The sequence below is a fragment of the Schistocerca cancellata genome, chromosome 1 (genome assembly GCF_023864275.1).
Source record: "Schistocerca cancellata isolate TAMUIC-IGC-003103 chromosome 1, iqSchCanc2.1, whole genome shotgun sequence".
Taxonomy (NCBI): domain Eukaryota; kingdom Metazoa; phylum Arthropoda; class Insecta; order Orthoptera; family Acrididae; genus Schistocerca; species Schistocerca cancellata.
This window is the reverse complement of record NC_064626.1, coordinates 1,000,021,501-1,000,042,686: the sequence shown is the minus strand read 5'-3', so window position 1 is coordinate 1,000,042,686 and position 21,186 is coordinate 1,000,021,501. Positions and strand designations below refer to the sequence as shown.

The window sequence follows — 21,186 nt, the reverse complement described above, 5'->3', positions numbered from 1 at the left end:
GAAGAAAATAATCGCTAAACAAAAATCAGTTAAGTAGAGTAACGAAATTTCGTTAATCCATTTGTCTAGGTAACATATCTAAATCTGCATCCACGTACATACCCGACGGTGTGTGGCGGAGGGTACCTTGAGTACCTCTATCGGTTCTCCCTTCTATTCCAGTCTCGTACTGTTCGTGGAAAGAAAGATTGTCGGTATGCCTCTGGGCTCTAATCTCTCAGATCTTATCCTCATGGTCTCTTCGCGAGATATACGTAGGAGGGAGAAATATACTGCTTGACTCCTCTGCGAAGCTATGTTCTCGAAACTTCAACAAAAGCCCGTACCGAGCTACTGAGCGTCTCTCTTGCAGAGTCTTCCACTGGAATTTATCTGCCATGGCCGTAACGCTTTCGCGATTACTAAATGATCATGTAACGAAGCGCACTGCTCTCCGTTGGATCTTCTCTATCTCTTCTACCAACCCTATCTCGTACGGATCCCACACCGGTGAGCAGTATTCAAGCAGTGGGCGAACAAGTGTACTGTAACCTACTTCCTTTGTTTTCGGACTGCATTTCCTTAGGATTCTTCCAATGAATCTGAGTCTGGCATCTGCTTTACTGACGATTGATTTTATATGGTCATTCCATTTTAAATCACTCTTAATGCCTACTCCTAGATAATTTATGGAATTTACTGCTTAAAGTTGCTGACCTGCTATATTGTAGCTAAATGATAAAGAATCTTGCTTTCTATGTATTCGCAGCACATTACACTTGTCTACATTGAGATTGAATTGCCATTCCCTGCACCAAGCGTCATTTCGTTGCAGATCATCCTGTATATCAGCACAATTTCCCGTTGTTACAACCTCTCGATATACTACAGCATCATCCGCAAAAAGCCTCAGTGAACTTTGGATGTTATCCGCAAGGGCTTATTTCAATAGTGGTACAAGTCCATTTTTGTTCATATTGAGATATAGAGTCCTAAAGTTAAATGAGCGCTGAAAAATCTGCGTTTGAGATACCAGAAATATTCAAGCATATGGTTTCTTTCTAGAGATGAACCTTTCTTTCTGTTTGTTTGGCTCATTAATTTCAGAAGCATTATAGAGAGATATAGAGAGAAAAAGGAGGTAATGGACTTGTATCACTATTGAAATACCTCCTTCATATTTAAGTGATTAACATTGCAAAATCACAGGTTAATGTAAGCACGTGTTAATCCAAAGAAAATGTGAAATGCTGGTATATTACTAACCGGTGTAACTGCCAGAATGTTGAATGCGTAGTGTTGCCCAGGTACCGAATGTCAGTTTGTGCCAGCCGCGGAGGCGGAGCGGTTCTAGGTCCTTCAGTCCGAAACCGAGCGACTGCTACGGTCGCAGGTTAGAATCCTGCCTCGGGCATGGATGTGTGTGATGTCCTTAGGTTAGTTAGGTTTAAGTAGTTCTAAGTTCTAGGAGACTGATGACCTCAGATGTTAAGTCCTATTGCTCAGAGCCATTTGAACCATTTTTTTGTCTATCTCTTCTACCAACCCTATCTCGTACGGATCCCACACCGGTGAGCAGTATTCAGTTTCCAATCCCGTTTCCGTAGCACGTGATCGGTCAATATAGAGACGGTTAATACTGTTTGTGGGTGACAATGGTGTATTCGTCGGATCAGATCCCATATTTAGTCGACTGGAGACAGATCTGGTGGTCGAGCAGGCCAAGCAAGGCCTGTAGAGAATGTTGAGTAACACAGTCGGTATGTGGGTGAGCGTTAGCCTGTTGGAAGACACCCCTAGAGTGCTTTTGATGAATGGTAGCGTAACAGGCCGAATCACCAGACTGACGTACAAATTTGCAGTGATTGTGCGTGGGATAACCACATGAGTGCTCCTGACGTCATAGTTAATCGCATCCCAGTCCGTAACTTTAAGTCCAGGCCCAGTGTGTCTCTCACGCAGACAGGTTGGTTGCAGATGCTCAACTGGCCTTCTTGTAATCAACACACGTCCATTGCTGGCACAGAGGTGGAAGCAGCTTTCATAGAAAACACATCAGCCCTCCATCCTTGCCTCCAACGACCTCTCGCTTGACACCACTGTAGTAGCAAGTGACATTGGATTGAGCTTAGTGGAATACACGGAGCTCTCACTCAAGTAACCGATTTAAAACAGTTCGTTGTGTCACTGTGATTCCAATTGATGCTCATATTTCTGCTGCAGATGCAATATGAGGCGCCAGAGCTATACGATGAACAGGATGGTCTTCCATCTTCTTACGACGGTACGTTCTCTTGACCAGCGGTGCCAACAATCAGTACAGTGGTCACATTCCTGCCAAGCCTATCTGCAGTACTGCGGAAGGAACATCCTGCTTCTCATAGCCCTACTACACGACCTCATTTAAACTCAGTGACACCTTGATAATGGCGTCTCTGTAGCCATAGATGTATTCTTGAGTGACATCAAATCACCATGTCCAACCTCAAACAAAACTAATGATCACGACCATTATGCTGTGTATTTATAGCAAACCTGCTAATAGCGCCACGTTTATGCAACTGTCGTGGAATCTGAATAGACATCATCTTTCAGACGTAGAAACACGTGTACCAACTTTCGCTTATGTCACACATCTCCTCCTTGGTGATGCGATTTTTTTCCCGCAGCGGTATTATACATGCAAAGTGTTTAAACTAATTGTTATCAGATATATAATCCTACAGTTTCAGCAATTCTAAAATTGTTGTGAATCTGGGGAACGTGAAGGTGAATAGTGGAAAGGTAAAACTTGCCCCTATACCGAATTTAGTTGGAAACAACATAGAAGATTTCAAGGAATACGTCATCACAGACAACCAGTGAACGTAAGAACAGATGACTAAGGAGAGTGTCGAGATAAAATACTGTGACTAATTTGGTAACGAAACAAAGCCGAACTGAGAAGCCACAGGAAGACTGGTTGGCATTAGAAATAAAATGAGATCTCGTGTACAATAATCAAATTTTCGCAGGCAGATCGAAACGATGGAGTCACTGAGGGGAAGCTACGACTGGTTTTATTTGAAAACCTATTGAGGAAAGCGCTGATGAATGGAGGAACGTATGAGGATTTAAAGAAAATTGTTGCCAGCTACCAATAAACATATTTCAGTCTTAACCCATTGCCTTAACAATTTTTATACCCTTCGTAAAAGTACCATTTTTAATGAAAATTGCTTTATTTTGTAAGTGATTTAAAGTCATTTTTGAAACTGTAACTACGAAAATACCACCTTATACTGATGTAGCATGATGATTGACTGTTGAGAAGTGGGGGGAACTGCTGTACTCTAAAAATTTTTGGGAACTATGGAAGACTTTGAAGCAGTCTAGAATGTGTAAGACAACTAGGCATTTTTCACATTCATATTTACTTTCATTTTTTTATATTTCGCTTATACACTATACCTTCTCTAGATAGGTTTTCAGATTGGGAGGGATATATCTCACGTAATGTCCCCACTGCGATGATTGGAGCCTTACGGATGACACACCTTGAAGAAGCCAGCCTTTCCTATGGTAATCGGGTACGACGATGGATTCAGTGAGGTCTTCAGCTAATTTAATTCTGAAATCAGTAAAGTGAAATTCTTTCCTATCATTTTTTGTAGAAAGGCATAGCTGTTGAAAACTGCAACTTCTATAAAAAGATTATTTGTATCCCTTAGCATAGTTCCTCATGATAGGGAAAGAGGACAGCAGCTAATCTTGTTTATCAATGCCATTCACTGCATTGTTATAACCTATAACTGTATGTGGTTTCATTATCATATATTTTGTTTTCCTGTCAATTTCACCATTATGTTGTATGTTACTATTACAATGGTAGGCAGACAAAGCACTGACAGCCTTCCTGTCCGTCCACTGTAACGCCATAAGTTTCTATGCATAAGAGATCACTGTTTCTCCCTCCTTTAATTTTGTTTTCCTGAAATATTAAGAAACGTTTCTGTTCACTCTCATTATGCCCACTGAATTAATGTGCCTTTCAACTAGTCGAATGACCGGAGAAGAGGAAGTATAACAGTTATCTACGAAAACTGGAGGAGCCTTGTCAAGGTAAGGGTCCACTAAACCCATCACCAGATTTCCACTATAAGGTACTCCCCCAGTGGTATCATCTTGCTTTCTTCCTGTGTAGATTTGAAAACCTGAACTATAACCGTTGGAGGATTTACAAACTTTGCACATCTTTGTTCCATACCGTACACTCTTCTGTGGATTATATTGTATGCACCACAACTTTTCTCTGAATTTTATAAGGCTCTCATCTACTGCAGTATCTTCTTGTGGCTAGCAGCTTTGTCTGAAACTTGTCTGGAGATGTTAAATGACAAGTTTTATTTTGAAGAGTTTGTTGTTAGGATCATTATTCACATTACCAGTAAAGTGAAGGAATTTGGATAGGATATAAATCATTTATAAGTCATGATGGATGAAAAGAATGTAGTGTGGATGGCTTTTCTTATGGACTAGTAAGACTGAAGATACGGTGTTCGAAACTCGTCAATTAAAATGCACAAAAAAGTCCTTCCAATTCATCTACAGTTGTTTCAAACCATTTATTATTAAATTTAAAATTTGGTTTGCTACTGTAAAACTGACTTGCATTTATTTGTTTCTGTTGCTATGTGGTTTCACAAATCGTCTTACATGAATTTCGAAGCTGGTATCAAGAAGGCAAAGACCGGGTAGAAGCTGCCTATGTACCAAAGGAATAATACCTGTGTTTCCATAAAAAATGAAATGTTGATGGTTTGTCTTCTGTTGCGTACATGAACCGATCGGTATGTCGTTCATATTCATCTGCACTGGCAGGTTCCGCAGTCCGCGTTTCATTATCACTCTTGTTACTAAATTCATCTTGAGAAATGGAATTACAACTAGAAGTATAACATTCTGAAGATTTACTTTCACTTAGGACGTCATAGACTCCCTTGTCCGTAAGGCAGCGCTGCGAAAACTTTCGTTCACACGACGACATTTTGATTCTGACTACTGTAAAGTCGTAACATAGACGGGAACTCCCTGAGATTTATTTAGATCTAACAACTGAACTACTTGAAGGAATCGAATGATGTAAAAATAGCGTTAAGAAGCAATCTTTCCTCTTTCCATTAATATATAACACTTCGTGCTACCTACATAAATAAGTAGGGTGAATTTAATGGAAAGGAAAAGAGATGGGAAAGAGATAGGAAAGAAATGACGACTCCCAACTGCATAGGGCACTGCGGCAATGCAACGACGAAAGTTGAAAACTTATGCGAGAGCGGGGCTCGAACACGGATGCTCCACATTAGAATGGTTGCTTAGTCACCTCGCCCATCCGACACGCTTTCTATCACACCGAAATTTCCAACTTTCCGCCCACAGCATCGCCGAGGTGGTTAAGGCAACCTATTAGAGAAGTGAAGCATCCGGTTTCGAGCCTCAGTGCGGCACAAATTTTCAGCTCTCGCCGTCACATTGCCACAGTGCCCTGTGCCACTGGAAGTGATTATTTCCTTCCAATCTATTTCCAATCCCGTTTCCTTTCCATTTATTTCTTCTCAGTCATTCATGTATATGTCGCAACTGTTTCATACGAGTTGTGTCCATTCTGTCGGTCTAAAATTTGTACCATCCATTAATGGAAATGAAGAATCGTTACGAATAGCTTATGGCAACACTACGCGGCTCTCACTCGTGAAAGTAAAGAACGACTTTGACGAGCAGCACGACTCGTAGCCTTGAAAGTAAACCTATGGGTTAATTCAGTCCATTCTACGTCATCGTTCCGTATACTAGTATGTAAGCACCAAGACGTACCCTCTTTCTCTGGTGATTTATGTAGATGTAGTGTAAAAACGTAGCATAATGAATTTGATGTGGTTTATTGTACCATTAAGTACTTTTCGAGCCACTGCAGGCTTATCATCAAACATAGGTGCAATAGTAACATTATCCTCTGGACCTTGTGCAGGCGGCAGCTGAAGGCGTAGTGCTGGCAGAACTAAAAGTAATTTAGTCGTAAGCTACCGAACTGATTACGAAAAGAAACAGTCGATAGTTTTTGGATACGCAGATCGCACTGTCTCGTGGAATTCATGAATTAATTCCGATAATGTACATTTAGTCAGGTTACATACATACACACACACACACACACACACACACACACACACACACACACACACACAGAGAGAGAGAGAGAGAGAGATAGCACAGTATTTAAGAGAGCTTGGTCGTAAACAAACTCTAAAGGTAAATCATAAAAAGTATGAACATGCTAGATATCACACCCTGCCATTTTTTTGTCTTTGATTAAGATTACTACAGATAAGTGTGAAAACTACGTCAAAATCAGCTTCATAACTCTTGCATCCAAGCTGCTGACAGGCATAATATATAGAAGAACGGTAAAAAATTGAGGATCTGTTAAATGACAATCAGTTGGGCTTTAGGGAAGGTGAGACGTCAGGGAGGCTGTTCTCTCTCGCTGCGCTTGGTAATGAAAGCAAGCCAGAAGGAAAACAAAGACACGTTCATGGGTTTCGTTGATCATGAAAAACCGTGGATGGCCGACTACGAAGTGCACGGAATTAAAATGTTGTAACGTTGGAATTCCGCGTTTCGTGCATACTGTTCAACCCATACTTCGAAGAAGCAACGAAGGACCCAAAAGAAAGATTCAAGACTGGGATTAAAATTCGCGCTGAAAGAAAATCAATAACATTTGCTGAATATGAAGGATTACAGGATCTGTTTGATGAGATAAACAGTCTAATGAGTACGGAATATGGTTTGAGAGTAAACCAGAAAAAGACAAAGATGATGAGATGTAGCACAAATGACAATAGCAAAAAACTTAACATCAAAATTGGTGAGCACGAAGTAGTCGAAGATAATGAATTCTGCTAGCTTGCAAGCAAAATTATCCATAACGGACGGAGCAAGGAGGATATACACTCCTGGAAATTGAAATAAGAACAACGTGAATTCATTGTCCCAGGAAGGGGAAACTTTATTGACACATTCCTGGGGTCAGATACATCACATGATCACACTGACAGAACCACAGTCACATAGACACAGGCAACAGAGCATGCACAATGTCGGCACTAGTACAGTGTATATCCACCTTTCGCAGCAATGCAGGCTGCTATTCTCCCATGGAGACGATCGTAGAGATGCTGGATGTAGTCCTGTGGAACGGCTTGCCATGCCATTTCCACCTGGCGCCTCAGTTGGACCAGCGTTCGTGCTGGACGTGCAGACCGCGTGAGACGACGCTTCATCTAGTCCCAAACATGCTCAATGGGGGACAGATCCGGAGATCTTGCTGGCCAGGGTAGTTGACTTACACCTTCTAGAGCACGTTGGGTGGCATGGGATACATGCGGACGTGCATTGTCCTGTAGGAACAGCAAGTTCCCTTGCCGGTCTAGGAATGGTAGAACGATGGGTTCGATGACGGTTTGGATGTACCGTGCATTATTCAGTGTCCCCTCGACGATCACCAGTGGTGTACGGCCAGTGTAGGAGATCGCTCCCCACACCATGATGCCGGGTGTTGGCCCTGTGTGCCACGGTCGTATGCAGTCCTGATTGTGGCGCTCACCTGCACGACGCCAAACACGCTTACGACCATCATTGGCACCAAGGCAGAAGCGACTCTCATCGCTGAAGACGACACGTCTCCATTCGTCCCTCATTCACGCCTGTCGCGACACCACTGGAGGCGGGCTGCACGATGATGGGGCCTCGCTCAAAGTCCGCCAACTGCACATACGGTTCACGTCCACGCTGTCGCGGCATGCTACCAGTGTTAAAGACTGCGATGGAGCTCCGTATGCCACGGCAAACTGGCTGACACTGACGGCGGCGATGCACAAATGCTGCGCAGCTAGCGCCATTGGACGGCCAACACCGCGGTTCCTGGTGTGTCCGCTGTGCCGTGCGTGTGATCATTGCTTGTACAGCTCTCTCGCAGTGTCCGGAGCAAGTATGGTGGGTCTGACACACCGGTGTCAATGTGTTCTTTTTTCCATTTCCAGGAGTGTAAAAAGCAGCCTAGAACAAGGAGGGTAGGCATTCCTTGTCAAGAGGAATCTACTGGTGTCAAAAATAGGCCTTAATTTTAGGAAGAAATTTCTGAGAATGTACGTTTGGAGCACAGTTTCTGAGAATGCACGTTTGGAGCACAGTAGTGAATCAAGGCAAGTGGTAAAACCGAAACTGAAGAGAATAAAAGCATTTGAGATGTGGCGCTGCAGAAGAATGTTGATGATTTGGTGGATTGGGAAGATATAGGATGAGGTTGGTTAAATGTGGTCGATAAACTGTCCAGACAAGGAGAAAATAAAATTTTTCGAAATGTATTGCTGCAAAAGAATGATAATGATTAGATGGGAGACACAGTAAGTAATGAGGGATACAAAATCGAAATTGGGAAATTTGTGGCTTAACTTGACTAAAAGTAGTGATCTGCTGATGAGAGATATCCAGACAAGTTGGGGCAAATACTGCAAAGGGAGGCGAAGGGCTTCTCTGCAGAAAGCAGGCTGAAATGGATCTAGTTATGGAGAGATGAGGAGGCTTGTGCAGGACAGACTACCGTGCAAAGATGTATCAAATCAACCTGACTCATGACCACAATAACAACAACAACATGATGGGCCTAATCAAACATAGAGAAACTGTTGGTTGTATGTGTGTTGAATTACTGATTGTATATTGGTGGCATGATTATTTGTACAGGAGAATGAAAATATTTTATTATTGCTTTTGTGTATATCTCCTGGCGTATACACTGTACAAATAACTTACGGGAATGACGTCGTCGACAGTGGTCTATGTTCCGACTCTGTCATTTTCAAGGAAAAACTGCAGCACGTAAGACCTGTGAACGGGAAATTAAAACTCAGGGAATTTAAAACACACACACAGCGCTTACTGGCGGTTATCGACGACGACACCTGGCTGCATTCCCGTAAGTTGTTTGAATAAAAACTGGACTTTCAAGTTGACTCCGTTTCATATGCATGCATATTTCAACTAAATAAGTCCGAATTAATATTACTGTGCTATGAACAAGGAACGGACATAAGCGATAAATACTGGAAATTATAACAAGAGCGAATTCAGCTTCAGTGACATGCATTATATCGTACCGATAATATTCTGTTGACTGCTGATAGTGTTTCGCTACTTATGTCCGGTTGAAATCAGTAATTAAGCCTCAGCACTAATAAATATTGTATATTACTCTTTACTTCCTGCTCATTTCAGGTACGTTTTCTCCTAGTAACGAACGTGTATGCTATTTACCCTTTTCTTTACTGACAAAAGTGCTATGTAGTGGACGACTTAGTAGAAAATTCTATATTTTATTTATGGTGAGTAGAATTATACTCGTAATTTATATACGAAAACTTTTATTCTTTGTGAGTAGCAACTGAGTGAATACTGATTTACAACTGACATTACATACTCGCGGTTATTGACCCTGAGTAAGTGAACTTCGTGGTAATATTTTAGAATCAGAGGAAAAGAGGTAACACAGGGAACAGAGGGGGTTACTCGTTAACGTAGCACGTGTTTTTGATAATAACGAGGTTGGGGAGAGGCGGAACAAGCTTCAGGGCCCCAGCAGTCTCTCACAAAACACTGAGAATGGACATCAAAGATACTTTCATGTGTGTGGGAGCCGCGTGTTTTATAAAAGACAGCCTTCACGAGAGACTGTCGTGTGTGAAAACTGGAATTGTCAAAGGCCGCAAGCGGCTGCTGTAGACAACTAAAAACTGAATCCTAGATAACACGTTGTGAACACGAAAATGAGGAATACGCGTTTCAGCATACAGAATTACGGTTGGTAACAAGGATTTAAAGCATGTGCTTTCAATATACGATATAATGATGATGATTATTATTACACTTGTATATTTGATAAACACAAGTAAAAAAAGAAACATATGTACGGTATGCGCATGAGTGATATCATTCAACTGGCTCTTTCTGTAGCTTTCAAAACGCTTCGTCGCTATACTTAAAACACAAAATAATTAAAAGTAGTTAATTTCCTAGGTAGATTCAGTATCTTTCAATAGGTAGCCAAGCTTCTCTAATTCTCTCTCTATGCTGGTCTGATCTTCGACAATCTTCTGCAGTGCCACATTTCAAAATCTCTTCTCTTCTCTTCTCTTCTCTTCTCTTCTCTTCTCTTCTCTTCTCTTCTCTTCTCTTCTCTTCTCTTCTCTTCTCTTCTCTTCTCTTTTCTCTTTTCTCTTCTCTTCTTATCTATATTCTGTCTTGTGAAATTTCTATTTTCCCTAGGGATTTTGCTGCTAATTCCGGTCTGCGTTTTATATCCTCCCTGCTTCAGCAATCATCCGTTAATTTTCTGCTTAAATAACAAAACCAATCTACTCCTTTAGTGTCTCAGTTCTCACTCTTATTCCAACAGCATTGCCTGGTCTTTAAGGCTACACTCCTTTACACCTCCTTCACTCTCGTTGATACACGTTTTCATAATGATAACAAACCTCCTCCTGAGTAGTTCCCAGCCAGAAATCCTCATGGGGGACTATTTTACGTCCCAAATCATTTACCAAAGAAGATGCCTACATAATTAAACCATACAGTAGAGCTGCATGTCTTCGTTAAATGTACACTGCGGTCTCCCCTCGCTTTCAGTCGTTCCCAGTGCTAACGTATTAAGTTCATGTGAACAGATGTTAAAATGTTAGACCAGCCAATCTTCCTACTGCTTTCTCAGCAACTGAAGCTTCTTCTTTTAAAAAATTCTCTATCTCTCTACAGATGTCCCCCTGATCGCAAGTGGCTGTACCTATTCTACAGTCACCTGCCCCACAGCGACACGTTCCACGGCTCGTGGCAAGGAAGAAATCTCCATTCCCAATAAGAACACAAATAATGATTTTTAGAAAGATTCTTCTAAAGAATTCTCGTAAGATGAATAACTGCTGTCCATATGGAGTGGGATCTGCTCCACGTCTCTATTGAGGAAGAGTGCTTGACTTTCTATAAAGAGGATGTTCGACGTTGCAAGCAGTCCCGATGACCACTTATATAAGGAGATAAATGGCTTTTCAGAATTCCAGCACAGATAAAAGTCAAATGTCTGTTTGTATTAATTACCACATCACAGAAGAAAATGACTATAATTTCTATTATTAATTCCATGGGAAAATCCAAATAAAGTCTTTGATAGCCTGTACATCACAAGCTTCCTGTGACTCTATAAATGCAACTATTGACCCCACACAACGATAATAGCCACACTGTGTGGTCTCCAGTGGTACGGAATTGCCACATGCGAACGAGCTCTTTATATACAGAAGTAATATGACAGAAATCGGACGCACGATGCGGGACGACGAATATGATACACTGAAGAGCCAAAGAAACTAGCACACCTGCCGAATGTCGTGTTGAGACCCTACGAGCACGCAGAGGTACCGTAAAACGACGTTGCAAGAAGTCGACTAATGTCTGAAATAGTTCTGGATTGAACTGAAACCACAAATCCTGCAGATTATGAAGGGATGGAGATCTGTTCTGAACAGCACGTTGCAAGAAATCCCATATATGCTAAATAATGTTCATGCCTGGGAGTTATGTGGCCAACGGAAGTCTTTAAGCTCAGAAGAGTGTTCCTGGGACCACTCTGTAGCAGTTTTGGGCGTCTGGGGTGCTGCATTATCCTGCCGCAGTTGCCCAAGTCCGTCGGAATGCACAATTGACATGAATGGATGCAGGTGATCAGACGTGTCGGGGGTCCATATCACTCTAACTGCAAACGCCCCGCACCATTACAGAGTCTCCACCAACTTGAACAGTCCCCTGTGGACACGCAGAGTCCATGTCATTATGAGGATATCTTCATATACGTACACGTCCATCTGCTCGATACAGTCTGAAACGACATTTGTCCGACTAGGCAACATGTTTCAGTTGTCAACAGTCCAATGTCCGTATTGACGGGCGCAGGCGAGGAGTAAAGCTTTGTGTCGTGCAATCATCAAGGGCACACGAATGGGTCTTCGGCTCCGAAAGCCCAAATCGATTATATTTCTTTGTATGGTTAACAAGCTGACACTTGTTCATTGCCCACCACTGAAATCTGCAGCAGTTTGCGTAAACAATATGCTACGTCACGTTGAACGATCCCCTTCAGTCGTCGCTGGTCCCGTTCTTGCAGAATCTTTTTCCAGCCGCAGTGATGTCGGAGATTTGATGTTTAACCGGATTCCCAATATTCACGGTACACTCGTGAAATGGTCGTACGGGAAAATCCTCAATTCATAGCTACCTCGGAGATGGCTGTGTCCCGTCACTCGTGCGCCGTCTGTAACAGCACGTTAAAAACTCACTGAAATCTTGATAACCTGCCATTGTAACAGCAGTAACCGATCTAACAACTGCGCCAGACACTTGTTGTCTTATATAGGCGTTTCCCACCAAAGCCCCGTGTGCTGCATAGCTTTGTTCAAATGGCTCTGAGCATTATGAGACTTAACATCTCAGGTCATCAGTCCCCCAGAACTTAGAACTACTTAAACCTAACTAACTTAAGGACATGACACACATCCATGCCCGAGGCAGGATTTGAACCTGCGACCGTAGCGGTCGCGTGGTTCCAGACTGAAGCGCCTAGAACCGCTCTGCCACTCCGGTCGGCCATATCTTTGTATTTGAAACATGCCTATACCAGGTTCTTTGGCGCTTCAGAGTATAAAGAACATATTTCCATTCTACTCTTGACGAAGTTTGAAATACATTTATTTGTTGATTGCTTTATTTGTTAATGTAAACTATATTATTATTTTTTAGATGATATATAAAATTGTCTCTACGTTACAAATAGGATTACCTCTTTCTGCACACCCGTTCTGAAACATTCAGCTATACTCAGAAATATAAAGTAGTTTTCGATATTGTTTTTATGTAAGCTCGAGTGACTTATTTTGTTGCTTCAATATTGGTATAGAGGTTCAATTTCTATACTTCAGTATTGTACGATTTACTAAAGCTATAAATTTATTATTTCTTTCTTTGAAATCGACAGTTTATAAAAAGAAGAAAAATTAACGTAAATATGACCGGAATTAATTATTTCAAAAAGGAGGGGTAATGTTTCGATCACCGCTTCACAAAATTAAGTTAAACTATTAATTTTTTTTGTTTGTTTGAAGGTACAGGTCTGTAGCCTTGGTAATGTACTGAATTCCCTTCGCCATAGTGCTGTAGATTTTCACTAGAGGCAAAATAAATTGATGCTGTCCATTGTGAAAGTAGAGCAGCACTTTGTAATTTATTTCCGGTAGCAGCGGAAATGTTGCAGTGCTGCAGGTCCACTCCAGATGACTTCTTTAGCCCCGTACATGTGCCTGGCACAGCTACAACGCGTCCATTGCTGATGAAAACAAACTATCGCACGATGCTTAACTTTACAAACTAATGGGCCATTTTATAAAAAAAAATTAGTTTTTTTCCAAAATACGTCGTTTTATTTTGCCTGCTCTAGTAGCGTGCTACAGAAATTTCAGCATGTACTACTACTTCTGGGTGTATACAACATACAAAAATATAATTCTGTAACTTTATGTCTCCAATGCTAAAATTTTACGACTGCTCCTCTAATTTATTCTTTACTTTAATGACAACACATCATTAGCAGATGAAGAAATATTAGAAGTTGCGAACTACAGTACATACGTGAATGATACTGTACAACCTAAAAATTTTGTTTCGTGTGGTATATTTTGAAGTACGGTTCAGTGTACACCAAATATTTTGAATACGATTCTAGACCAAATACTCCTGCTCCACAGAAAGAAAGAAAAGAATATATCAGCCACCATGTAGGAGCAGCAGGACGTGATAGAGGTGAAACTTTAAGGCAGCAAGGATATACAAAATACATTTCATATCGGTTCAGTGTACACCAAATATTTTGAATGCGATTCTAGACAAAATACTCCTGCTCCACAGAAAGAAAGAAAAGAATATATCAGCCACCATGTAGGAGCAGCAGGACGTGATAGAGGTGAAACTTTAAGGCAGCAAGGATATACAAAATACATTTCATATCTTGCAAATTCTTCTCAGTTTATATTTATGTTAGATCACTGTTTATGCTGAAGAGTCGGATTAATTTACTGATACCGGCAAGCACCAGATAATAACAATATTTCTGTACGTCTGCTTGTCTGTGCGTTAATTACAGTTGAGAACTGACAGAAAAGGTAACGTGGGGCTGCACATTCCTCAGAAGCCGCTAACAAGCAAAAGAAAGAAGTATGAGCTTCAGGTGACTGGCGGATGCATGACCCGTGTGGTAGGAGGTAATGTTGGTAAGGTTTTTGTAACATCCACTGAGATTCGTTCCTGAGCTTAAACGTAGATGTAGTGCATCCAGGAGGGAGTGGGCGTGTGTGGTGGAAAGGCACTTTCCTGTGTAAATCAAACAAATGCACCTACTTGCGGGGATTGACCGAAGACACTTCCCTCTGACCTAGAGACTCCAGGCGAGATCCATACTGGAGAATCGGGAGGCTATATTTTGAGAATTGTTGCTATTGGCACAGGGAGCACGTAATGTCGCTTCCCTGTGAACAGAGTTGTTTATCTGTTTACTCAAGTAACGATCCTTTACCTCTTTGTGGAGTGTAACACACCGTGAAGTACTGATTTATAGAGCAATACCTGCACCGAATTTCTGTTCCTGGCTAATGCACAAACAGATATCTTGTGTTCTGTCTCGTACCGATGCAATTACATAGCTATGGGTTTATGGTTGGTTTATTGCGCCCGAGGTACGCTACGTCCATCATCTGCACAGCGGCCAACGCCCCAACGAGCAGAGCAACGACCTGACGGGATACCAATTCGATTCTACACAAAGTACGCGAAAGAACTTGCCCCCCTTCTAACAGCCGTGTACCGCAAGTCTCTAGAGGAACGGAAGGTTCCAAATGATTGGAAAAGAGCACAGGTAGTCCCAGTCTTCAAGAAGGGTCTTCGAGCAGATGCGCAAAACTATAGACCTGTATCTCTGACGTCGATCCGTTGTAGAATTTTAGAACATGTTTTTTGCTCGAGTATCATGTCGTTTTTGGAAACCCAGAATCTACTCTGTAGGAATCAACATGGATTCCGGAAACAGCGATCGCGTGAGACCCAACTCGCTTTATTTGTTCATGAGACCCAGAAAGTATTAGATACAGGCTCCCAGGTAGATGCTATTTTTCTTGACTTCCGGAAGGCGTTCGATACAGTTCCGCACTGTCGCCTGATAAACAAAGTAAGAGCCTACGGAATATCAGACCAGCTGCGTGGCTGGATTGAAGAGTTTTTAGCAAACAGAACACAGCATGTTGTTATCAATGGAGAGACGTCTACAGACGTTAAAGTAACTTCTGGCGTGCCACAGGGGAGTGTTATGGGACCATTGCTTTTTACAATATATATAAATGACCTAGTAGATAGTGTCGGAAGTTCCATGCGGCTTTTCGCGGATGATGCTGTAATATACAGAGAAGTTGCAGCATTAGAAAATTGTAGCGAAATGCAGGAAGATCTGCAGCGGATAGGCACTTGGTGCAGGGAGTGGCAACTGACCATTAACATAGACAAATGTAGTGTATTGCGAATACATAGAAAGAAGGATCCTTTATTGTATGATTATATGATAGCGGAACAAACACTGGTAGCAGTTACTTCTGTAAAATATCTGGGAGTATGCGTGCGGAACGATTTGAAGTGGAATGATCATATAAAATTAATTGTTGGTAAGGCGGGTACCAGGTTGAGATTCATTGGGAGAGTCCTTAGAAAATGTAGTCCATCAACAAAGGAGGTGGCTTACAAAACACTCGTTCGACCTATACTTGAGTATTGCTCATCAGTGTGGGATCCGTACCAGATCGGGTTGACGGAGGAGATAGAGAAGATCCAAAGAAGAGCGGCGCGTTTCGTCACAGGGTTATTTGGTAACCGTGATAGCGTTACGGAGATGTTTAACAAACTCAAGTGGCAGACTCTGCAAGAGAGGCGCTCTGCATCGCGGTGTAGCTTGCTCGCCAGATTTCGAGAGGGTGCGTTTCTGGATGAGGTATCGAATATATTGCTTCCCTCTACTTATACCTCCCGAGGAGATCACGAATGTAAAATTAGAGAGATTAGAGCGCGCACGGAGGCTTTCAGACAGTCGTTTTTCCCGCGAACCATACGCGACTGGAACAGAAAAGGGAGGTAATGACAGTGGCACGTAAAGTGCCCTCCGCCACACACCGTTGGGTGGCTTGCGGAATATAAATGTAGATGTAGATGTAGATGTAGATCATCAGCACAGTACAACTGCTATCCATACTTCATTAGGTGATGTATGCACTGCAGTTCGATGGACAGAGATTCCTTCAGTTGACTCCTTCAGTTTATCAGTGATCATCTCATAGTAAGAGACCCCATTATGGTTCACCTCATGACTAGCCTCGTTGCGAGTAAGATCTCAGTGGATCGTATGTTTCCTTGTTTTCCTTATTGTTGTTTTATCTATCTCGCCCCTTATGTGCGGAGAGTAGGCTGCCAGCGGTACAAATACCACCATCTTCGAACAAAAGATTTAAAACGTACTATATTGCTGTGCCTGTATTTTTGCGATCTACTTTGCAATGTCCGTCAGACATGCATGCTTGTCTGCCAGACTTCCATATGTCACTATCTGTCTATGTCCTGCACCACTCGCACAACTGCAGAGATTCCCCCACGGGGAGAAACATACGATTATATTAATGCACGGGTCTGTTATTTTAGACATGTCTGAAAAAGCAGATACCACACGAAATCCGGATGTATGACACGTATTATGTAAATTGGAGAAAGAGGGGAGACAGAGAGAGAGAGAGAGAGAGAGAGAGAGAGAGAGAGAGAGAGGAAAGATAAGGGAGGATCTAATGATATCAGCTGTATCAGGACTTTAATACGAAACAGCAGCGATGAGTGAAAATGTGTGAGGGCTGAAACTCGAACTCTGATTTCCCGCTTTACGTGAGCGGTCACCTTAACCGCCTCGTCCGTCCAAGCTCTCCTCCAGTAGCCCCCCAATCTCCATACGCCACCCTGTGACGTATGGAGGTTTCGGTGGGTCCTGGAGGTGTTCTCACATGGCCGAGTCGGTTAAACAACCGTTCGCTTAAAATGGGATATCCGGTTTCGTGTTCCGCTCTGGCAGAGAGTTACACTGTCACAAATACATTTAGCAGCTGGAGTCTATTCATATTTGTAATTGCAAATACATTTGTTGTATTTAAAACGTAGGCGAAACTATATGTAAGTCTGCAGGCTTTCGCAGCCAGAGACGTTTAACATAAAAGTTTTGTGGGTGTGGTGCCGCATCATACTGTGAAACAGCTTGATGAAACCAACGTTTCGGCCTAGGTTGCAGAAGAAGGCCACTGTAACCATGACTGAACTGTCGGCTATGTCCAGTAACAGTTATTTTGTAATATGATGTTGCGCCATATCCGGAAAATTTTTATGTGAGTAGTATCGTACAGGGTGAATTGACCAAATGGGTAAAAACTGCAGGAATCGAGCCATAGGGGTTAAAGAGCAAAAACGATAATGTGGCCGCAAATGCATACCGAGGGAGATATACCCACGTGAAAGGGGAGATGAATGATCTTTGACAGTGAAAGTTACAATGACGATGACCCACCTCGCAAGTGGGGATACTGTACGTGTGCTGTCTTTTAGCTCCACACACTAGACGGCAGTGAGGTGGAGCTTCATCATGTGGTAGCTAATTTACCCTTCGTACCACAAGAGATAGGTCGTCCAGCGGGGCAGGCAGGGTCACACACACGGATTACGGATACGCCTTGCCTGTGAGGCGTTGTGGTATGATGACTGGCCCCACAAGTCGATCGCCAACAATCCCCGTCCACACATTGTGGGCTGAGCCGTTGCTGATATTTCGCTGCCCACCATACCATGGAGCTTCTCTATAGCCCACAGATGGACGGTTTGGTGGTTGACGACACCGGCCGCCGGCCCACAGGCGTCATTGGATGCGGATAGGGAGGTGCATGTGGTCAGCACACCACCCTCCCGGCCGTATGTCAGTTTCCGAGACCGTAGCCACTACTTCTCAATCAAGTAGCTCCTCAGTTTGCCTCACAAGGGCTGAGTACACCCCGCTGGCCAACAGCGCTCGGCAGACCGGATGGTCACCCATCCAAGTACTAGCCCAGCCAGACAGCGCTTAACTTCGGTGATCCGACGGGAATCGGTGTTACCACTGCGGCAAGGCCGTAGGCTCCTAAACGTAACCTCATATGTAAATATGATGGCTGACAGTATGCCCAACATTGTGCCGATCTAGGCAACGAACCTGCGACAAAAACGTCGCTGCAGAGGCAAGTCCGTAGTTAACAAGGCGTGCACACATTGTAGGTGATGTGGAGAGTGAATACCGTTTGTCGTGCAGAATGTTGCATGCGGTCGTCTGGCTTACCCCATATTCAGGGGCCACCAGCCTGGTGCTGAGATCGGGGTTACTTTCGTAGATCTTTTATCTCCTCATTTGGAACGCATAATACCCATACGACCCATTTTGCTCCTTATCCTTTGGGGGACTGCTTCCTGATTTTGTATCTAGCGGGGTGGCGTAGTGTGCTCCGTCTCTATTCAGCTCGATGTCGACGGGACGTTAGACCCTAATTCACCTTCTTTCGCCAACTTATGGACGCTAATGCAGACAGTGCCAGTGGCACAGGTATAAAGTGGGTGAGAGTCACTGATAATGAGAGCACTGACAATAAGGAAGAGAGGGCCATTTACAGGAGCAGTGGGGTCGAATGAATGAGATAGTATCAGTAAGAAACAGAGAGCAAGAGGGAGACATTGACAGGGAGAGGTGACATTAGTAGTACGACAGAACGCAGGAGACTGCTGCTACGAGACAGGAAAGAGTGACAGAGAGGTACATAGAGATTGTGACGATGAGTTGGAATGAATGAATGAATGAATGAGTGAGAATGTGCAAGTCGGGGTGGATGGGTATGAGTGACGCACAGTGATAGACTGGAGGGTGTGAGGAAGTAACAGTTGAGGTAGCTTGTGGGCATGAGAAGAGATCTGCACGTCACAGTCTCATGTCTCACAGCCATAGTCACCGTCGTTCTGTCGTACTACTACTGTTGCCTTTGTCTGTCACTGTGCCACTCTTGCCCTCTCTTACTGTTATTATTTCATTCATATCTCCCCACAGGAGCTCTCACACTCCGTCTCTCATTATCATTTCAACTCCCTCCTTTTCTTTGTTCCTCCCACGCTCGTACTGTCTGCTTTACCCATTTCCTAGAACAGTTCTATTGCTGTCAACTCGTTCCACTGCGATTGAGTCCCTCTCTTTCTCTCACACTGCCATTGTCTCCTTCGCTCTTTCTGTATCACATCGACTGTCTACTATCATCCAGTATTTATTACTTTTCCGTCTCTTTCACACTGTCACTGTCCGCTTTGCTACAGCATAAAAGAGCGCGAATATGCTCGCATGGCAAAATTTTTGGGAACATTTTTAATGGTGCTGAGGAAGGTACATGAAGCACCTCATAACCCACTTTTCAGTCAAAGTCTTTTAATAATCAGGAGCATTTTCGCCATTTCTGTAATTCGAGAGGATCATTTTTCCGCTGGTTTCCATGTTTTCCCGGCTACAGCAGGACATGTCACTCATATGAAACGAACTTTATCGGTCAGTAGAGTAATATCTAGCATGTCAGGTACTCTGAACGTGCGTTTGAACGTTGACCAATGCGATGGCAGAACACGACCCCTACGTCATACACGCCATCTCCCTTCAGTACAGATTCGCGAGGTGCCATATTATCTCTCATTTGTATCATATATATATATATGATTTGTCCAGATGCAAATTACAAAATGTTTGAAGCAACTGATTTTTAGCCGTCAGAGGGACATCATCAGCATGATTGCCTTCGTTGTAGCTTTGGTTTTAACTAAATAACACAAAGCTAGATACTTTTACACCTCAGCCGGATTTTACATGCAGAAAATTTTTGCATGTGCTTCAGCACTACAACAAGAGATTCCCAAAAATCTTTTAATGATAAAGGAGACATTTCACAGGATTTTATTCGTGCTACGTCACTTCGTATACTGCATTTTCGCGTCACGCTCAATTTTAACTGAGTATTTTATGCGTACAAGTAAGGTAACTTCGAATCTGCGTATCTCGGAAAAGAATAAACATATCAGGAAAGTTCGCGAGGATGTTTGTGAAAGTGATCGTAGGAAAATATCGTAAAAAATTGAGCCGTTTGCTGCGCACAGCCGTCCTGGAAACCGTGACTCGGTTCTGGTGCCCAAAAACCATATTCCCATGAATTAAATTTTGCCTCCATAACCCTCTTAAGGCACGCCGTACGCCACATCTAATGCGAAAGAGCCAACCGATTTGTTCCATTTGCCCAACCTGCAAGTGCGTAATTTTCGAACTTTGACCTTCTACTGAACGATAGTCTCGATAAGAAGACCCTTCTGTTGGGTATACAAATGGTCTCCAGCCCAAGAGCAATGCAAAGCACTTTATCCTAGGAAAATCTCGTTTTTATGCGCGACGTTTTGGAACAAACACTCAGAAACACTGAAAATTGGGCACCAAGAGGGGAGCATCGGATCGAAATGAAATTTATTAGACATAATGGTAATGAGTAGAGATTCAATTGATCCCAAAATCAAGATATGAAAACAAATACAGTGAGTACAGGCGGGCTGATACAGTGCAAGAATATAAACGCACTGGACCAGCATTTGCTGAAATACATGCCACAACGTGGTTCGGCATCGAGTTGTTGATTAGACATCTGATTCTGTCCTGAGGTAGACTGAACCAGAAATCTTGAACAGTTACCACCAGATCTTGTCAAAGTGACACGGCGGCACCTGGCGTTTCAGCTGGTCCCACACATGCTCTATACGGGAAAAGTCTTGGGAGCAGGCCGGCCATTGAAGCGCCGGAACGTGACACAGGAACCAGTGGAGCAACTCAAGCTGTATGCGGACGAGCACTATCTTACTGGGAAAGTGCCCCTGGTAGACCATGTAGGAACGGTCCCACATGGGGCTGAA

General features: G+C 43.0%; 1 pseudogene; it reads right to left on the bottom strand.

The window, feature by feature from the left end:
* Positions 1–18,232: 18,232 nt before the first annotated feature.
* Positions 18,233–18,350, bottom strand: LOC126100459 (5S ribosomal RNA; annotated as a pseudogene).
* Positions 18,351–21,186: the final 2,836 nt, after the last annotated feature.